Genomic DNA, 19,170 nt, shown 5'->3' on the forward strand with positions numbered 1-19,170 from the left:
ATTTTAAATGCTTACAAAAGCGAATTATAGAGTAATCCATAGCATTGATTTCGGATGTCGTTAATAAACTGCTAACATAAGTGGATGTTGTGCTTCTTCAGTGTACAACGTGATTCATGAAAAAGAAAACCAGAACCCCACAGATCAATTGAAGAAAATAAAAACAATTCGTAAAAAAGTACATGAATTTTATTTCTTAAGAAACAGTTAAGCGATTACCTCCTGTGGAAGATAATTCAGTTAACTTAAAAAATGTCCCTTATCAATCATGTAAAAAGGAAAGAATTCCAGCCACGTCTTAGAAAAAGAATGATATCAAAATGTGGTTTAGGGGTGATTTTTTGAAGACTTTGAACCTAAGGTCCGATTACTGCAGAGTTTAACATATTAAAAGTAATTTTAATGTGAATAAAATTGATGATTTATCAAGATCTAGTGGCAAAACTGTGCTTCAATTATATCCTTATCATTGTGTACTCAACCCAATTGAGTTAATTTGGGGACAAATCAAAAGGTACGTAGCATCAGAAAATATGGCTTTTAAAATACCTGATGTTAAGATTAAAGCTATCTATAAAACAGGCCAGCAGGAATGGAAAAACCGTACAAAACATGTAATGGATACTATTGAACCAAATTATTGGGAACTGGATATTGTAATAGAAAACAAAATTGAGCCTCCCATTGTACCTTAATACTGACAACACTATGTATTTTTCGCAATCAGATGACAAAAACTGAATTGAATTTACTATTTGTTTATTATCATAGAAATTTAAGGTATTAGTGAAATTTTACTGTTGTGGGACAATTTAAAATTTCATAACTCTTAAAAAGCTCAAGTAAAATGTCTTTATTTAAATTTAAAATATAATAGTGTGTGGTTACTGAGTAATAATGTCGCATATTTTCTTTTATATGCATCAGCATTTACAGGAGATGCTTGTGAATCTGCTGCCTGAATATTTACATGCGCAGTTTTTACTTGAACTCTATAAGCTAACTGATTAGGATATAAGTTAATATTTTTTATTAAAAAAAAAATAAAATAAAATGATAGTCCCCCTACTGTGAATTGGGGTCTGTAATCTCCAAAGTTTGCAACATTTTTACTGTTTTAGATTTGTTTTTGTTTATGGTCATAATACATTTCATTGTTTTAACATAGCTTTAATAATCAGATCTTAACACATTATGGAAACCATCTCTATAATTAGTTTTTATAACTTTTATTGTACATTTGATTTAGTTTAAAATGTGTTTCATTCATGGCCATGTTTAAGTCACAATCACCGAATCCATTTATATGTATTTATTTTCACAAGATTTGTAACAAATTTCAGAGCACCTGTCATTTATGGAAATTGCAAACTACTGTTTGTTATTCCTTTATTGTTATTTATTTATTCATTACTTAAATTTACCAGTGAAAAATTATACGTTACAACTAGTATTTCATAAAAAATATACAAATTAATTACAGTGACGATGACATGCATAATAAAAAGCTGTATATATGATAGAAAGTAAAAGCATACAAATTGATGCAAGAGTATACATTAATTTCATACATCTTTTTATATATGCGATAAAGATTGCAAACATAAATATGGTATAAAAAAATTAAAATCCCAACCAAATATTTACTCTTAACATTAATGGAATAGATTACCTTAAAGGGAATTACCTTAAAGGAAAAAACTTAGAGCTGAGATAGCATCACTTAATAAAAAATATTTGAAAATACAGCAATTGAATGTTTGCTTTTAATTACTGACAATAACTTTTAAGCTTATATTTGGATTCACTTCCTTTTTTGCAGAGTAATGTAATTACAGACTATTCTGTGAGTTTCATTCATAGGAAATTAAGCATTTTTTTTTATGAAAACCATTTTTAAGTGTTTATTATTATATTACAATATATATATATATATATATAAATCTCTTATGCAACACCATAAGTCACTTTTTGTAAACTGAGTTTACCATAGTATCAAAATATGTATGAATATACTCCGCTTAGTTATGAAACAACTCAAATCCATTGCCTAATACCTCAGTTACAGATGATGATGCATTTTGTTTATTAATAAATCAACATGTCACTGACTTATGTGGTTTCAGAAATAAACACTAGAATGCAGAACTGTAATCATCTGTGTCTAACCTTTTATTCCTTTATGTTGTTGTGGCTTACATTTTCTTGTCGGTTGAAAAGAAAATGGAAAATAATTTATAAACAAAATAGTTATTCAGTATTTTGCATATAAATTGTATTATTAATAAATACAAATTAAATCTGTTATTAGTAAATTATAAAATGAGTGATATTGAAAGTGATTGCAAAGGTAATATTCTTAATTTATCTCAATATGTTAATGATGATAGTGGAAAAATAAAACAGAAAGGTGTTCACAATCCAGGCCCACACAAAGTTAATAAAATTAAAAAAGCTCGGTTAATTGGTGATGATTATGTTAATTTTTAAGGAAAATTAGGGCCCAGCTGCAGGTAAGAATTTTATTTGTTAATAATATAGCTATTAATGTGAAGCACTTTTATGCATGTGATAGTGCATACTGGTTTCTAAAATTACTAAAACTAAATCAAAGCCAGTTTCCAAATTTTATTACAAATATGGTAAATGGTAACAATTGATTTTACCATTTTATTTGTTGCAATGCTTTTCTGTAAAATTTTTAATAAGGTTATTGACAAAAATAACTGTTAATCTCCACGCATCGTATTTCTTTTGTATCATGTTACCATGCATTCGTGCATTTCAAAGTAAAAATGAACAGGATTTACTCCTGCAAAGGCTAATACTTGCTGTTAAAATCACAAAACATTGCGTGAGAACCTGTTTTTTTAACCACCATTAGGTATTGCTTCAGAGGATGAGATGAATGACAATATTTGTAGCTTGTGAAAATGCCATGCCTGACTGGGATTCGAACCCGGGACTTAAAAATGAAATGCCGAGATGCTACCACTCGCTACGGAGGCCAGTTGCATGAGAAACTCGGCTGACAGAAAATATCAGCAACGAGAGCATTCTTCAAATTTCCAATATCATGTCATTGATAAAAATGATGTAAAAATTCAAGTTTGTTGATGGACTTTTATTAGTTTACGTTCTATTTCTGCAGAAAGAATCCAATGTTTACAAAAACTATTTTTACAAGGTGTTTCTCCTCATGATTTAGACGAGGTCAACAAGGAAATAAAAAAAATATATCTGTCGATAGCATATCCACTGTCATGAACCATATTCAATCATTTCCTCTCAAAATTAGTCACTACTCCAGCAAAGAAATCAAATATATTGATGTATCACTTAATGTTAAGGTTATGTTTGAATTATTTAAGAAAAAAATATTCCGAAGTCAAATATTTTTTTTTTATTACAAAACCCTGATTACCACTTTGGTCGTTCACAGATAGATACGTGTGAATGTGAAAGACTGACTTTAAAATTAAAAGATAATAATCTTAATGCTGTAGTGAAACATGTTGCAACTGTTTAGATTTTAGTCCATAAAAGAATTTTATTCTTCTTTGTGTCAGTCTACTGAACTTAGCAAAACTGAAGAAAGCATCTCGTGCTTAACTTTTGACTGCATGCAAAAAATTTCTTTGCCATGTATTCCTATTCAGGAAATGTATTACTTGCATCAAATATCAGCTGTTCCTTTTTCTGTTCATAACACAAAGAATAACAACGCAATGTTCTTTTTGCATCATGAAGGAGAAGCCTGGAAAGGTCCAAATGAAGTATCTTCATTCCTTTATGAGTACATTAACTTTGAGGTTCTAAAGAACATTACTGAATTGCACTTGTACAGTAATAAATGTGCAGGCCAAAATATGAACCATTCAGTTCTTTGGTGTTCTCTTTTTGACAGACGGTGAGCAATTCAAAAAAATTATATTTACAATAATAGAACTCACAGAAGAAAAATAAATTTTTTATCAATAGAGTTTAAACAAAAAAATTATAGATTTAAAAAATTGGTGGCTGTGGTATTTTAAAACAACCAAAAAAGGACTTGTTTAAAATTTCTGATTATCATCAATTTAATTTTGATTCGCAAAAATAGGGAGTTATCAGAGTAGATTTGTGAATGGGTATAATAAAAGTACCTTAAATTAAATTAGATTTCCAGTATAAATATACTAGAAGAACCATCAAACAAAGCTTATGAAGCTTTAAGTATGTGCCATACTTAAAGATAAAATCAATTCTTTACAAAAATACATGCAGTACATGCCAGAAGATAGAAAAAGATTTTTTGATAATACAAAATTGGCCAATAAAAGCAAGAACCGTAAAGAAGAAGATTAATTAAAATAATTGATATACTTTAAATTTATCAAATTTTGTTCTTATGTATCATTCATTTTTGTTTAAAGTAATACTGACTCTTTTGTATCATTAGTTGATCCTGGTTTTTCTTTATAATCATAAAGTTATTTTTTTTAATGTTAACTCTGTAAATCATAATCTAAGAGTTTTGTGCACTTTGGACAATTTAAATACCTTTAATAACAATATGAACTGTAAGTATTAAATAATTAACTGTTATCCAATGATTTTTGTTCTTTAAAAATATGTTACAACTAATGTGTTTATTTTTGAAACTCCATTAATCACCAATATTTAAAATGTTATTAAAACACCAAGGAACAATTTTTTTAATAGGCAAGTACATAGTTAAAAAAGGCTTCTATAATAGATTTTACATGATTTTTTTTTTAATACTTTTTAAGAAAAACAGTTTTTGTCTCCTGAAAAATTTGCACTGAATGATGTATGGTGTTTAATTAAACGAAAAAAGTTGTACAGAGTGTTCCATAAGTTTCCATACGTACAATACGTAAAAAAATATATAACTTATATTATTAAATATTTTACATATAAATAACTAACAAAAGAATTTAGCTCGAGTGAAAAAAGATAGTCAAGAAATTAAAATAACGATTCTCTTGAATAATGCAGAGATTTACTCATTGCCATACTTTTCTTAATAAACTGGCAATTTTTTATAGGTCTTAGGAATGAAATAACAAAAATTCCTTTGAAACATTTCACTTCTGGGTTCAGATAAAGGATGATTAATTGCAGACTTTAAATTTGGTCTTTATATCATTAGTTTTTAGATAACTAATGATCTATACAATTTAGGTTGTGACCAATAATCAACCCTAAATATTTTATTTTTTCAACCTGTTGTGAAGAGATTCAGTAATATAGCCAAAACATTTATAATGTAATCTCTATCAGAAAGTTTGACCGCCTTGCCTGTGCTATAAATTGTAAATTAAGTCTTGAAGAGATTGAATCGAATCTGTTCTGAATCTATCCAGGTCATTATTCTGTTTTTTTTAATTATCAATGACACCATGGAGGTTGCCTCACAACAGAGGGCAATATTATCAGCAAATATTCTTTAAATGTACAAAGAGATAAAGATCAGACCCGGCGTTGAACCTGTACAATCAGCTTATTTTACTGAATGCCGATCCTAAACTAACCTTCTGAAATCTACCCGTTAAATAACTTTGTGCGATTTATATAGGGAATATCTTTTATACCTGTTCTACCTAAGATTTAACAGTGTCAAATTATTTAGTTAGACGAGGTAAATCAAATATAAACGCTATTTTATTTTTAAAAAGAATTTATTTATTGAAAAATAAAAGGTAAATATAATTTATTTTTCTACATAGTTTACTGTCTTAGAAATACATTTTTCCCTGCGAGAAGGAAGGTTTTTATCGAAGCATCGTAGAATGAAATTGGTTGCGTCAGGAGACGATTGCGTACGAATCCGTCCATGCCCTCGTCATCCTCAAATCGTTGCCCTCCTAGAAGTTTCTTCAAGTGGCCCAAACAAATTAACATCGCAAGGACGATAGGTCCGGTCTGTAAGGAGGATGGTCAAGTTGAGTCCAGTGCATTTCTTCTAGTTTTGAGACCGTTAGAACTGCAGTACGGAACCTAGTGTTGTCATGGAGGAGTATGGCCTCTCGAATCGGTTGGTCTCGTCTTTTGCGGCGATATGCAGCCCTCACCTCGTTCAACAGCTCGTAGCAGTATGCAGCATTGATTGTGGGTCGCTCATGCAAAAAATCAATGGTCGAAACAAACGGTTGGAAGAGCCTTGCCAGCTGACAGTCGAATCTTGGCTTTCACTGAGGCTGCCTCCCCTTTCCTCCGCCACTCCATACTGGCTTGTTTCGACTGGGGAGTGTAGTGGTGAACTTCGTTTCGTCGCAGGTGACGATTCTACTCAAAAATGCATCACCTTCTTTTGAACACCTTGCTGTAAGCCTCTGACAGACCTTCAAACGTCTCAACTTATGATCTGCGATCTTGGCACACACTTTACGGAAATGTAGGTCATTCGGGATGATCGCTTGACTGCTCCCATAAGTTATTCCGACCTGTTATGCAATTTCGGATACTCTCACCGTCGATCATCTTTAAGAATGTCTCGAACCGCGCGAATGTTTTTGTTTATAATGCTGGTCCGAGAACGGCGATCGTTTTCCTGATTTCTCACTCATTCTTCCTTGAACTCTTTGCCAGGCAAACGCACAAGTCCTTGACAATGTTTGACACCCGAACTCTGTAGTCAATCTCCGGAAAATTTCCGCCTCTTGAACTCGTTCACGAGCAAGAAATTATATATTTATACGTTGCGCAGTGGAAGGGTGCACCTGTTACTGCGATAGTGTAAACGTTATTGACGAATTGGTTAGGAGCGTGGAATGGCCGGTTCTCCCCACTTCTAATGACCCCACCCAAGCGTACTAGAAGCGCGGCTCAGTCCTACCAACCGTAGACGCTCAGGAAAAAAATCCCGTTTATATTTGATTTATCCTTTTTTTCCTGTATAGCCGCCGGGAATTACCGTTCAAGTATTACTTCAGAGGATGATATGTATGAGTGTAAATGAAGTGTAGTCATATACATTCTCAGTTCGACCGTTCCTGAGGTGTGTGGTTAATCGAAACCCAACCGCCAAAGAACACCGGTATCCACGATCTAGTATTCAAATCCGTGTAAAAGTAACTGCCTTTACTAGTACTTGAACGTTGGAACTCTCGACTTCAAAATCAGCTGATTTGCGAAGACGCGTTCACCACTAGACCAACCCGGTGGGTTGATTTACCCTCTTAATAACAAATAATGTGCCTTTCATTCATTAAAATTGAGAAGAATGTAAATTTTAATTATGAATTAAATGTTCTTACCCTTAAACCATATCGATTATGAGAAGAAAAAAAATGTTGAGAAGTGACAGGAATCTTTATTTGATATATGTTTTAGTAATTTTTGAAAAAAAAACTGGCATAAGTGAAATTAGATTATAATTGTTATTAACAATAGTGTATTCTTTTTTTTGTAAACAGAAATTACTGAAGGTACGCGCCTCTGAGTCAACAAATTAACACAAATATTAATTATAAAAGAAAAGGGTGCAATTATATTAGGGATCATTAATTTTTAATATTTTTGCGCTGATTTTGTCATCCTTCAGATGATTTTTTACATAATCTATATAATGAATGACTTACATAATCTTCATAATGTAATAATACCAGAATAAAAAATAATAAATCTAACCTATTATAGTAGAGGAAAAAGTTTTGTTAGCCATCAAACTGGTTCTGAATTCAGTAAACCATTCAAATAATTTACAGGAAACATTTGTTTTAATCTTAATAACATTTATAAAGAGTTGTTCATTTCATCAACGGTATCCAAAAGTTCTGTCAACAAGTAATCATCATTTTTAAAAATAATAATTAGAATGGAATTTAGATTACTTTTTTTTAACAATTTTCCACTTAATAGTGTATCCTCCTGCAATCATTAAACAGTTTCAAAAATTATACTTCCCTAACTAGTAAAATTTCAGCAGTAAATCAATTTTTAATAGCTATTAATTCAACATTTTATTAACCGGTTGGCCTTTCTTTTTTTTTTTAAACAAAAAATTTAATTTTTAAACTATTTGTATACAAAGCTCTAAAGAACTGGACTACGAATGAATGTCTGCCGCTTGAGAAACTGAAGATCTATTCTGACCTAGTGTCTTATGTGATACACAACCTGTTCCAACAAAACGATTGTACCGTGCAATAATAGACTTTTTGAGGTGGTTGCTTCCGATATTTAGTCACGAATTGTCTTCAAACCGTACTAGCTGATTTGGATTCATGAAACCGTAAACAACGCTGAGTACGCTCTTTACCGTTATATGATTCCACGATAACTGAAGGAATTGTTCATTTGCGCGAGTTACCTCTCTCCCGTTTTTCCTGTTTAGCTTCCGGGAATTACCGTTCAGATATTACTTCAGAGGATGATATGTATGAGTGTAAATGAAATGTAGTCTTGTACATTCTCAGTTCGATCATTCCTGAGATGTGTGGTTAATTGAAACCCAACCGCCAAAGAACACCGGTATCCACTATCTAGTATTCATATCCGTGTAAAAATAACTGCCTTTACTAGGACTTCAACACTGTAACTCTCGACTTCCAGTGCCGTGCCACCTAGGCGGTAACTAACGTAACGGTGTTAGGTGGGAATGAAACTTATACTGTATTCATTAATGTATCGTACAATTCTGTAAGTTATTTACCTTTTTCATTATTAAAGGTTACTTTTTTATAAGTAATTTAGATATACCTGTATATATTTACAAAGAAAAAGAATTAAATAATGAACTTATTTAATATTAATAATGAATTTATATGTATATTAATAAATTTTATTTCTGATAAAAAAGTAGAGATTAATAAATTTTATTATATTAAATTATTAGATTTTAAAATATAGAGATTTTTTTTCTTTTAAGAATCTTTTAGATTATTATATTAGTTTATTAACGTGGGAATTTAAAGTAGCTAACAAGTTTACTCCTTCCGGCTAGGTTTTATGGTAAATCAATGGAACGCGCCGGCTTAGAATTGAATATTCTTAGGATTACAGTACGGAGGGAACTGCGTAATCGACCGTCATTTAAACCCCACAAATTACAACCGATAAAGTTTTGAGTGTAAGCGATAAAGAAACACGAACTGAGTGTTATGTAAACACGTTAAACAAAATTGAGACTGAATATAATTAATTATCTTAATAAAATTGTGTTCAGTGACAAAGCAACGTTCCATACCAACAGTAAAGTGAATCAGAAATGGTGTGAGCGGAATCCACGTCAATCAATCAAACATGTCATGACTTGCCTAAGCTAAATGTTTTTTTTGTTTTTTTTTTTTTGCCGAGTACAGTATAACTTGTATACGTGGACGTGCTTGAACGTTATCTAATGCCACAATTACAACAGGATATGGGCATATGTTTCATTTTCCGGCAATCTGGCGTGCCACCACATTACCATCGTGCAGTTTCCGGGTAACTCGGTTACAACGTGCCAACTTGGATCAGACGTGGTGGAACAATTTCCTGGCCACTATGAACGCCTGATTTAACCCGATGCGTTTCTCTCTAGACAGTTACATTGAGTGTTTGTCCCTCGGCTTCCAGGAAATGTCGACAAGCCGCAGCACCAGATAACAACTGGTGTTACACCAGGTAACACAAACCGGATAAGCTTATTTTATCATTTACAGTCGTTTCAATTTCAGTAATACTGTACAAATGTATCTATAATTTCTAAAATAAAGGTTTTTTTGGTAAATCGAGAGTATTAATTGTAAATAAAAGGACAAAGGGTTTGAAAACAATAATCATTCCTCATTTAAATTTCAGTTAAACAAACTACAGTACAACCCTGTTTAATCGGACCCCATTCAACCGGACTTCCGGATTATCCGGACCTATATCGGGAAAAGAATTTTTAATTTTTGAAAATAAAATATGTACCGTTATACAGTAGTATGCAGTAAATTAAAATGTTTAAAATAAATTAAAGTCACAGCAGTAGGCCTACCGTATAACGTATCCATTTTATCGGCAGTTAGTGTCTATCGCAGTTTTTACGTACCGTTTTACTTATTTAAAGTACGGTAAGTAACTCGTGTACTTCTTACCGTAAACATTTACTTTTTCTGAGAAGAGTTGTGCAATATTTTTGTACAGCAGTTATGACGACTAACCCACCGAATTGGTCTAGTAGTGAACGCGTCTTCGCAAATCAGCCGATTTCGAAGTCGAGAGTTCCAACGTTCAAATCCTAGTAAAGGCAGTTAGTTACTTTTATATGGATTTGAATACTAGATCGTGGTTATCGGTGTTCTTTGGCGGTCGGGTTTCAATTAACCACATAAATCGGAAACGGTCTACCTGAGACTGTACAAGACTACACTTCACTTACTCGTACATATTATCCTCATTTATCCTCTTAAGTAATACCTGACAGTAATTCCCGGAGACTATCAGGAAAAAAGTAGTTATAACGGCTGTGCGCCGAAAATGTTTGTTTACAAACATGCTGCCGTCCCTTTATCCGTCATTCTAAGAATAGGGTGACGTAATGTTAATGACCGTACGTATAGGCCTATACACTGTCGTGCTCCGTATGTAATTTAGCGGATCGGCAAGTAAAAGAAAGAAGATATTCATTTCTACGTAAGAAAAACTTAATTCGTTATTTCGTATAGATAAGAGGGAATCTGTAAAAAAATATCTGGGATGAATTAGGCGTAGGAAAGTATTTCGGACTGGAAAAAACACAGAAAAGAGATTTCTGTTCGAAAACGTTGGCTAAAGGTAGTTTAGGCAACAGGGCGACTATCAGAACGACAAAAAATAGTTAGCTAGACGAAACTTTATTTATGTGGTTTACCAAAGAGAGGGAGCATATATAGAGAGGGTTCCTATATCAGGTGCCAGTTTACAATCTAAGGCTTTAATTTTAAACGACAAATTAGATAGAATCCGTCATTCACAGCAAGGTCAGGTCGGTTAGATACGTGGAAGGCTCACCACGGAATACGACAAATCAGTATATAGGGGACAGTTTATCGGGGATCATGCTTTTAGCGAAAATTATAAAATGACAATTTCGAAATTTATAAAAGAACAGAGTTTATAATCATTTCATTTTTTCAACGCTGATGAGACGGGGTTATTTTTAAAATGCTACCTAAAAAAACTCTCGCCGCAAAATTTGACTCTGCTGTTAAGGGGCATAAAGTCTGTAAGCAAAGGGTGACAATTCTTTTACGCGGTAATGCGTCAGGTACGTTGAGGCTGCCACTTCTTGTGACAAGAAAATCGTCTTAATTTGAATGCACTTCATGCGTAAACAGATCGCAAAAATCAGCATGGTTGTCTTCATTCTTCGTCTCTGAAGTGAGAAGATTACATTAGTACTGTAGTGATTATATTAAGCTGTAGTGTACATTTCCGGATTATCCAGACAACTTCGAGTCCCATTTAGTCCGGTTAAACGGGGTTGTACGGTAGTAGTTTTGTCTACTGCAATATGTAATGCCGTTGATGTTCATGGTAATTCTTCTGCATGTCGAATTCTATTGGATTCAGGCAGTCAGAGAATTTTTGTACACATGAATTTGCTGAAATTTTGGGACTTCCGCTTGTGAAATGTAATCCATTTCTGGAATAAACAACTCAATCTCAGTACATTGTTGTGATCAGATTGCATTCTCTATATATGAACATCTAGCATCTTAAAATGTCACCTAGCATCTTAAAATGACATCTAGCATCTTAAAATGACATCTAGCATCTTAAAATGACATCTAGCATCTTAAAATGTCTCGTAATTTATTTTTTGCTGATCTTAATTTTAACATTACAATGGCATTGATATATTAATCGGACCTCAATTTTACTTGAATCTCATTCTCCCTGGGAAAGTTATTCAAACTTTTAATGATCCTATTTTCCAAGAGACTAAACTAGGATTTACAGTTAGCGTTTGTACTTCAACTAATGATAAGCGCAATAATTCCACTGCATCATTTCTCTCTTGTAACGATTCTACAAATCTCTCTAATATAATCGAGAAATCCTGGAAGATCGAAGAAATGAATACTAATATTTCACTTAATAACAATTCCTTATGCGAAAAATATTTTCAATTTAATTTGACACGAAATGATCAAGGTAGATTTGCGGTTTCATTACCACGTAAATATACCATCATCCGATTAAGTGATTCCCTTGTTAACGCTAGGAATAGATTTTTATATTTAGAAAGCGAGGTTAAATAATGATTCTAAGTTCAAAATAGATTATTCTACCTTCATCCAAGAAAAGTTAGATCAGGTTAACGTGTTATCGCTTAACTCCTATGACTTATTAATTAAACGAGCTAATGGGTGCTACCTACACCACCGTTCAGTATTTAAACAATCTAGTTTAACTACTAAACATCGAGTGGTTTTCGATGGTTCGGCTAAAACTGCCAATGGCCTATCACTTAATGACACTTTACTAGACGGTCCGGTAATCCAACATGATATTTTCTATAATGATTAGATTTAGAATACATAATTATGTCATTACATCAGACATAACGACAATGTATCGACAAATTTTAGTCAAACCAGGCGATTCAAACTTACCGCGTATACAGTGGCGTGATCATCCAGATCAGTAAGTAAAACACTAAGCACTACGTACGGTAACATATGGAACTGCTTGCGCACCATACCTAGCCACACGATGCCTTAATACAAATAGCAAAGGAAAATTAAATTAATTATTCACGAGCTTGCAACGCTATTTAAAACGACTTCATGTTGATGACATTATTACGGGTTCAAATAACTTAGATGAAGTTAATAAACTGAAAACCGACTACCAAATTGTTACTACAGTATGGTTTTTCGATACATACTTGGTTCTCAACGATTCCAACAGTGCTTCCCTTGATCATAATTATTCTTTTCCTTCCGATCAAGAACAATACATACGAACTTTAGGAATCCTTTGGAATAATACTTACTTTATAAATTCACTCGTTCCAATAATTGTAACATCTATAAAAAAATAAATATCCTTTCATCACAGTTAGTATATTTGATCCGCTGGGACTCATTGGTCCTATCGTATTCTCTCATAAATCTTTTATGAGATTTTTTAAAAATTGACCACTCATAAGCGGCAAGTCAATCTGGCGAGAGCCGCATTTTCGGACCGTGTGGGAGTTCCTTGATGCAGTTGCTTTGTTCAACCGGCATCAGTAGTTAAGTGATATAAGACTCCTACCGCTTGCTGTAGGAAGCTACCCTCGAAAAATGGCTGGCTATCGGTCAGATATAACTACTAGCGCTATAATATGGTGGACAGGTACTTTCTGGCATTAGGCGTGGCAGAAAATTGCTTTCCTTGACGGAATAAATTTTAATCTGTTGACATGTCTAATATTTTAGTATGTAGACGAGGTGCGCCTACCCATTTTAGTAATATATGACGAGTGAGCTGTGGAACACGCAAGCGAGTGGTGTAAGGCACCACGCTTATTCCACTCGCACAGTTAGGTGTGCTCTAGAAGCTAATTAGGGTATTGGTCGCTAATCCGTTTTGAGGCACAGTAGCCGTTTGTGGCCCGTTCGTGCCACAAACGGTCTTATGCGAAACGGGATTCGGTCTTATGCTTTAGGGCGGACGAATGGGGTGGTGGTGTGAGAAATGCCAGACAATCAAACTTACCATATTAATTTTCAATAACCGGTTTCGCGGTATTCCGCATCTTCAGTTTATATTAAATTCTATATTTATTACATTAAAACATTTTTATAATGATTTGTCAATTTTTTTCAAAATATAATATGTTTTCTAGTGTGAATTTTTAATATTATAAACATACGTGTAATTTTTCTGTACTTTACCGGAATAATTCGAATAAATATATAATTTAATACAGACTGAAAATGCGGGCTACTTGGAAAAGCGGTTACTGGAAATTGATCTGCTAAGTTTAATTCATCTAATTAAAGTCATCTGCAAAGTTGAGTATAGTACAGTTCTGCAACTTGTATAATTCAGATTACTTTCAAAATTATTAACTTCTAGTAAAATATTATGAGTAATTTTGTACAGGTGCTTAGAATATGTTTACATTTAAATGAGAAAATTAAACAAAAACGAAAAGAATTTAGTTACTAGTAATAAAGGAAGTTGACTGTAGATTTTAATTATTTTATTCTTTATTTTTTCCACATTAAAACTTTACAATAAAGCTATTTTATACGTTATAATAATACAAGCATTCATATTTCAGGTTGTATTGATCTGATTTGCGATTTCTCTTGATTCTGTTTAGTTCTCAACCTTTTTTTTTTTATTGATGAGAAAGTGTACTTTATACTTAAATGAATTCAGAAACTTTTAGTATAAATGCTGGGAAGGGAATTTTTTTTTATGAGGAATACATTTATTAATTATTTTAGCATTTCAACAAGTTAAATAAACAAATTTTAGTTGTGATTATAGTTAACATCAGGTTCATTTCATTAATACTTAACACAATAATTTACGACCCACAACCATATTACTCAAAGTAATACTTCAACCATGAATTTTTTAAACATTCATTTATTCTTTTAACTTGCATTTCCTTTATTTTATAATAATCATTACTCCTGATTTCTTTATTTAACTTAGGTAACTGTGATTTTTCTAGTTGGTGAACTGCTGGTGGATTTTTAATTTCTAATACTTCAAATTCTACTGTCTCATTCACTGTATCTCTTGAATGTCTTTCACTTGATGAAATACTGATATTTTCATTTACTTCAAGATCAGCGGCATGCATTTGTTCAATTTCACATCTATTTTGATCTGATAACTCTTTTTTAATTACTTTATAACAATCTGAAACTGTTCCTTCTTTTTGTTGTACTTTTTCTTCATCTTTATCATCATCATCATAATCATCGTTATTACCACCATCATCACCTGATACCTCCCCTATACATTTATGAATAAATGAATGTTTTTTGTCATGTTGACTTAAAAAGATTTTATTGCAATGTTGACATCTATTTTCATTTGTGTGTAGCGCCATACAAGACATAACACAGAAACCTTGTTTATTTTCAGTCATTGTAGCGGTACTTTGTGGTGGCTTTTGTGGTTCCGACTGAACAATAGTTTCCAATTCTTTTTCACGTGTATTTTTTAATTTTTCTGCCTGCACCATCAATTCTTTTAATTTTTTATACTGATCAGAGTTTTCTAATCCTTCAATATAATCCTCTAGTCCTTCGAATAAATCATCGACTTCTTCATCCTCAAAATCAACTTCCTCAGTTTTCATTGCCAGCAGAATTTCTCTTGTTACTCCCATCAGTGGTTTTGAATGCAGGTAATGTTCTTTGAGTTTATCAAGCTGTTGTGCAAAGAAAGATATTGATAGCTATAAAAAATAAAAGCGCTAATGGTGCTAAATGACAACAGTGCATGTAAATCCAATCGGCATGACTTTATGCAAAATGAAGAAATTATCTACTTACCAAAAAGAAAGTTTGCGGACATTTTCATGTGAAGTATGTGTTAATTAATTGATGATCAGTACAGCAGTCATCAACAACAGACCATATTCCTACCAACAGTAATGTCAATATTTGTTCCACCAAGTAATCTCCTTCAATCTACCATTACAGCATATGTTGGTAATTCATCAAAACATTAAAGACCTCTAATCCATACTGCACAATAAAGCCTTCACCTAATTCACCTCTAACATCTGTGACTCCACTATGCCAAAGAAGCGACTTAGCATTTACATCAGTGCCTAGAACTATAGGACAGTTATCAAGACCAAGAATTCTATCCCACTTTTCTAAATGTTTCTCAGTGGGATATCTATATTTAAAATATGAATTAACAACACATAAATTATGACTATCAAGACAAGTTTAACAGCGACATGATGAGTACCAGAAACCTGCCTCAAAAAGACGCAATCTATTATCTTCCTATACAGAAATGCGGATATAATGTTACTTCCAGTGTAAAGATTTTGCCAATCATTAAAACCTGGTGATCGCCTGTACCACAAATGGATGTTGCAGAAGAATTATAATGAGGAACCTCCCTTTAACAACTTCAAAGGTCTGTAGTTGTGATTTTAGAGCTGTTGAGATGAATTAAGTACCTTGAGAATCTATCTATCTGTCCAAACTTAACCGTACAATGAGATGTATTTTAATTCATTGCACGGTTAAGTTTGGACAGATAGATTCTCAAGGTACTTAATACATCTCAACAGCTCTAAAATAACAACTACAGTCCTTACTACCGACTGAGTGCTTGTATTCTAGTGCAACCTTCTGTAATTTACACAAGGAGGAGCCTCAGACATTTTAGGACACTCTTCACCCTTGTGACCCTTATCAACACAATGCACACAGATGATAATACTCTCAATATGCTTGAAGTATATTGAAAGAATTTTACTCTATGATTAAATCTACAAATTCAAAACATCTTGAACATCAATGTACACCTTGACTCTACAAGAAGAGAAATTCACTAACAACCTACTCTCAGCAACAAACTTGTTAAACAGACTAGGCTTAACTGTGAGTACACCGTGATACCTTTGGGCATCACATCTACTAGTTTTGAACAAAAATCTGCACTCAGATTTGAATGATGCCTCATCCAAGTCTGTGTTTTGCTCCCATATAAAAAACATAATCTCCTCCTTGGACAGGTGACAATCTATAACATAGCCAGTGACTCAAGGCCTTCTTTTGCAATTCTGGTCTACGTTGACCTCCAACGTTTTTACTAATTATAGATTTGAATTGAACTGACTATTTCCTTTTCATTTGCTACAACAACCACATATTTCCTAGTATTCTTTATTTTCCTAATTCTCAAATTGGTACTTACATATTAACGCCACCGCAGCTACAGCTTTATTTAAAAACAAAGTAGTCAATCGGATTTCGGTGGAAAATGGGCTGATATAGAGTTTGACATAGATTCAAAACAGTCTCTTTATTCATTTTAATAAAAAATGATTTATTTTATAATTTAACCAAGCTTATCCTACGCTCGCTAACCTTGACTAATTAACAGGAGTGTTTTGATTATTTAAATAATAAATAATTGCAATAATTACTGAATTTATTAAATAAATACTCAAAAAATTACAGTGTTAATTAGTCAAGGTTAGCGAGCGTAGGTTAAGTTTGGTTAAATTATATTTATAAAATAAATAACCATTTATTAAAATTAATAAAGAGACTGTTCATTTTCCACCGAAACCTGATTGACTACTTTGTTTTTAACTAAAGCTGCAGCTGCAGTGGCATTAATACGTACCCTCAAATTTAATTCTCTTGCCTTGAAGGGCAGTTTGAAATTCCTCTCTAACTTCTTTAATTGTTTTTATGGAATCCTCCTTTCTATTTAGAAGGATGATCTTTGGCTGCTTGCTGACTAAGCTGGCATCCAGCTTGCCTTTAAGTACCTCAGCGTAGCATTTCTGCTACGCTCTACTAGGCACAAGTGCTGGTACTGGGACAGAAACTACCACTTTAATTATAACATCTTCGACTTCAGTTGGCTTAGATGCAGACACCTCAAATCCATTCACCAATGCAGACAACATTGCCTTAAACTCATTAAGCCTTGGAATCACTCATCTGCAAACCGCTGCAGAGGAGCTTAGAGGATTTTCAAGAAACTTAACAACTGCTCATACTGTTCTTCAAATTGTACTACTAAAGGGACAGAACTACCAACCCTAATCCCAACCTTAATGAAATCACTAATAGACTATGTTTTGGTATCTGTATGACTGACTAACTTGACTTTCATTATAGGAGGAAAAGATGGATGTCCTCCACTTTCCTTCCAATGACTGCTTCATTTCTAACCCACCTGGGTTTCCCCTTAGACTCTCCAGACTCTACAATCAACATCTTCACCACTGAGTAAATTTACTGTAAGTAAATAAGATAAGCTAAGCTAACCTACCTACTTACATGCTGATATCTACTACTTTGTTGGGGAAACCCACAGATTTGACAACTATATACAGCAGCTGGAGGCCTGATTGTCCTTATGTCACTTTTCACAAGTTTAATAAATTTAAAGTGTGATTTAAAAGAACAGAAGAATAATATGAATTTTATAAGGATTAATCTCAGTAAAATAAATATTTATATGTTTATTTATAAATATTAAATTATATGTAGTTATAACTACATTTATTTCTTTTCTGTCACTATTGTTATGTGTCTTTTCAGACGCCAGTAGAAAAAGAAAAATCTGAAACCATACACTGGGTTTGTTTTGAATGAAGAACTACTAAATGAAAAAAAGACAATGTAGAAATTGAAAGAGCAGAAAACAGGGAGGAAACCATTCCTGAGTCTATCTGTATATCCCCATCTTGGTAACATAACAAGAACAACCATCACCTGACACTTCAACAACCCTACCAGCTATACCTTAAAATTGCTAACATCTCTGTTACCTGTTCAAGAAGTAACCATGTCATATAGAAATGATCAAGCAGTTGAATGACTTACTTTAATCCCTATGGCATCTTCTGTGTTTGTTCCAGTATTACCACGGCTTCACCTCTTCCTACTCTGCCACTACTGCAAAGAATCTATAAATATACAGAGAACTGCAATCCCTTCTCAGAATCTTTCTTTTTTCCATTCTCTGGACTGTGTGAATTATAATAATTCTTGACTAAAACAGGCCAACAGTCTTGTCAAGTAATCAGTAATATAGTATTTACTGATGATTTTTGCAATCGATTACTCATAAACTAATCAATATGTGGAAGAAATTTGTCTTTGAAGTGTTTCACAAAGAGCAAGAATGACTGACTGGCAGTTGTCAGTAGCTGAACTAAAAGTATATATTGACCTACTTTTCATATGGAAGCAATTAAGATTAGAAAAATTCAGGTGTACTGGAATACCAACTAAAAATTCTAATTACCTTTCTTCATCTCGTGCATGTCAGGAGACCAGTACCTTTCTATATAGAAGTGTTTCCTTCCAGCTTCCAATTCTGATCTTTGTATAAAATCAGTCCAATAGTTCTACACTTCTACCATATCATGAAAAATTGTACAGCCGTGGGCAAAGCTTGGCTATAGATGAATCATTAGTTACATGGCATGTCTTATCTTTTACCAATACTTATCGGTTCAACTTTCATCAAGCTCAGGCGATTAAATAT

This window comes from Lycorma delicatula, chromosome 10 (assembly GCF_047948215.1).
Source record: "Lycorma delicatula isolate Av1 chromosome 10, ASM4794821v1, whole genome shotgun sequence".
Classification (NCBI taxonomy): domain Eukaryota; kingdom Metazoa; phylum Arthropoda; class Insecta; order Hemiptera; family Fulgoridae; genus Lycorma; species Lycorma delicatula.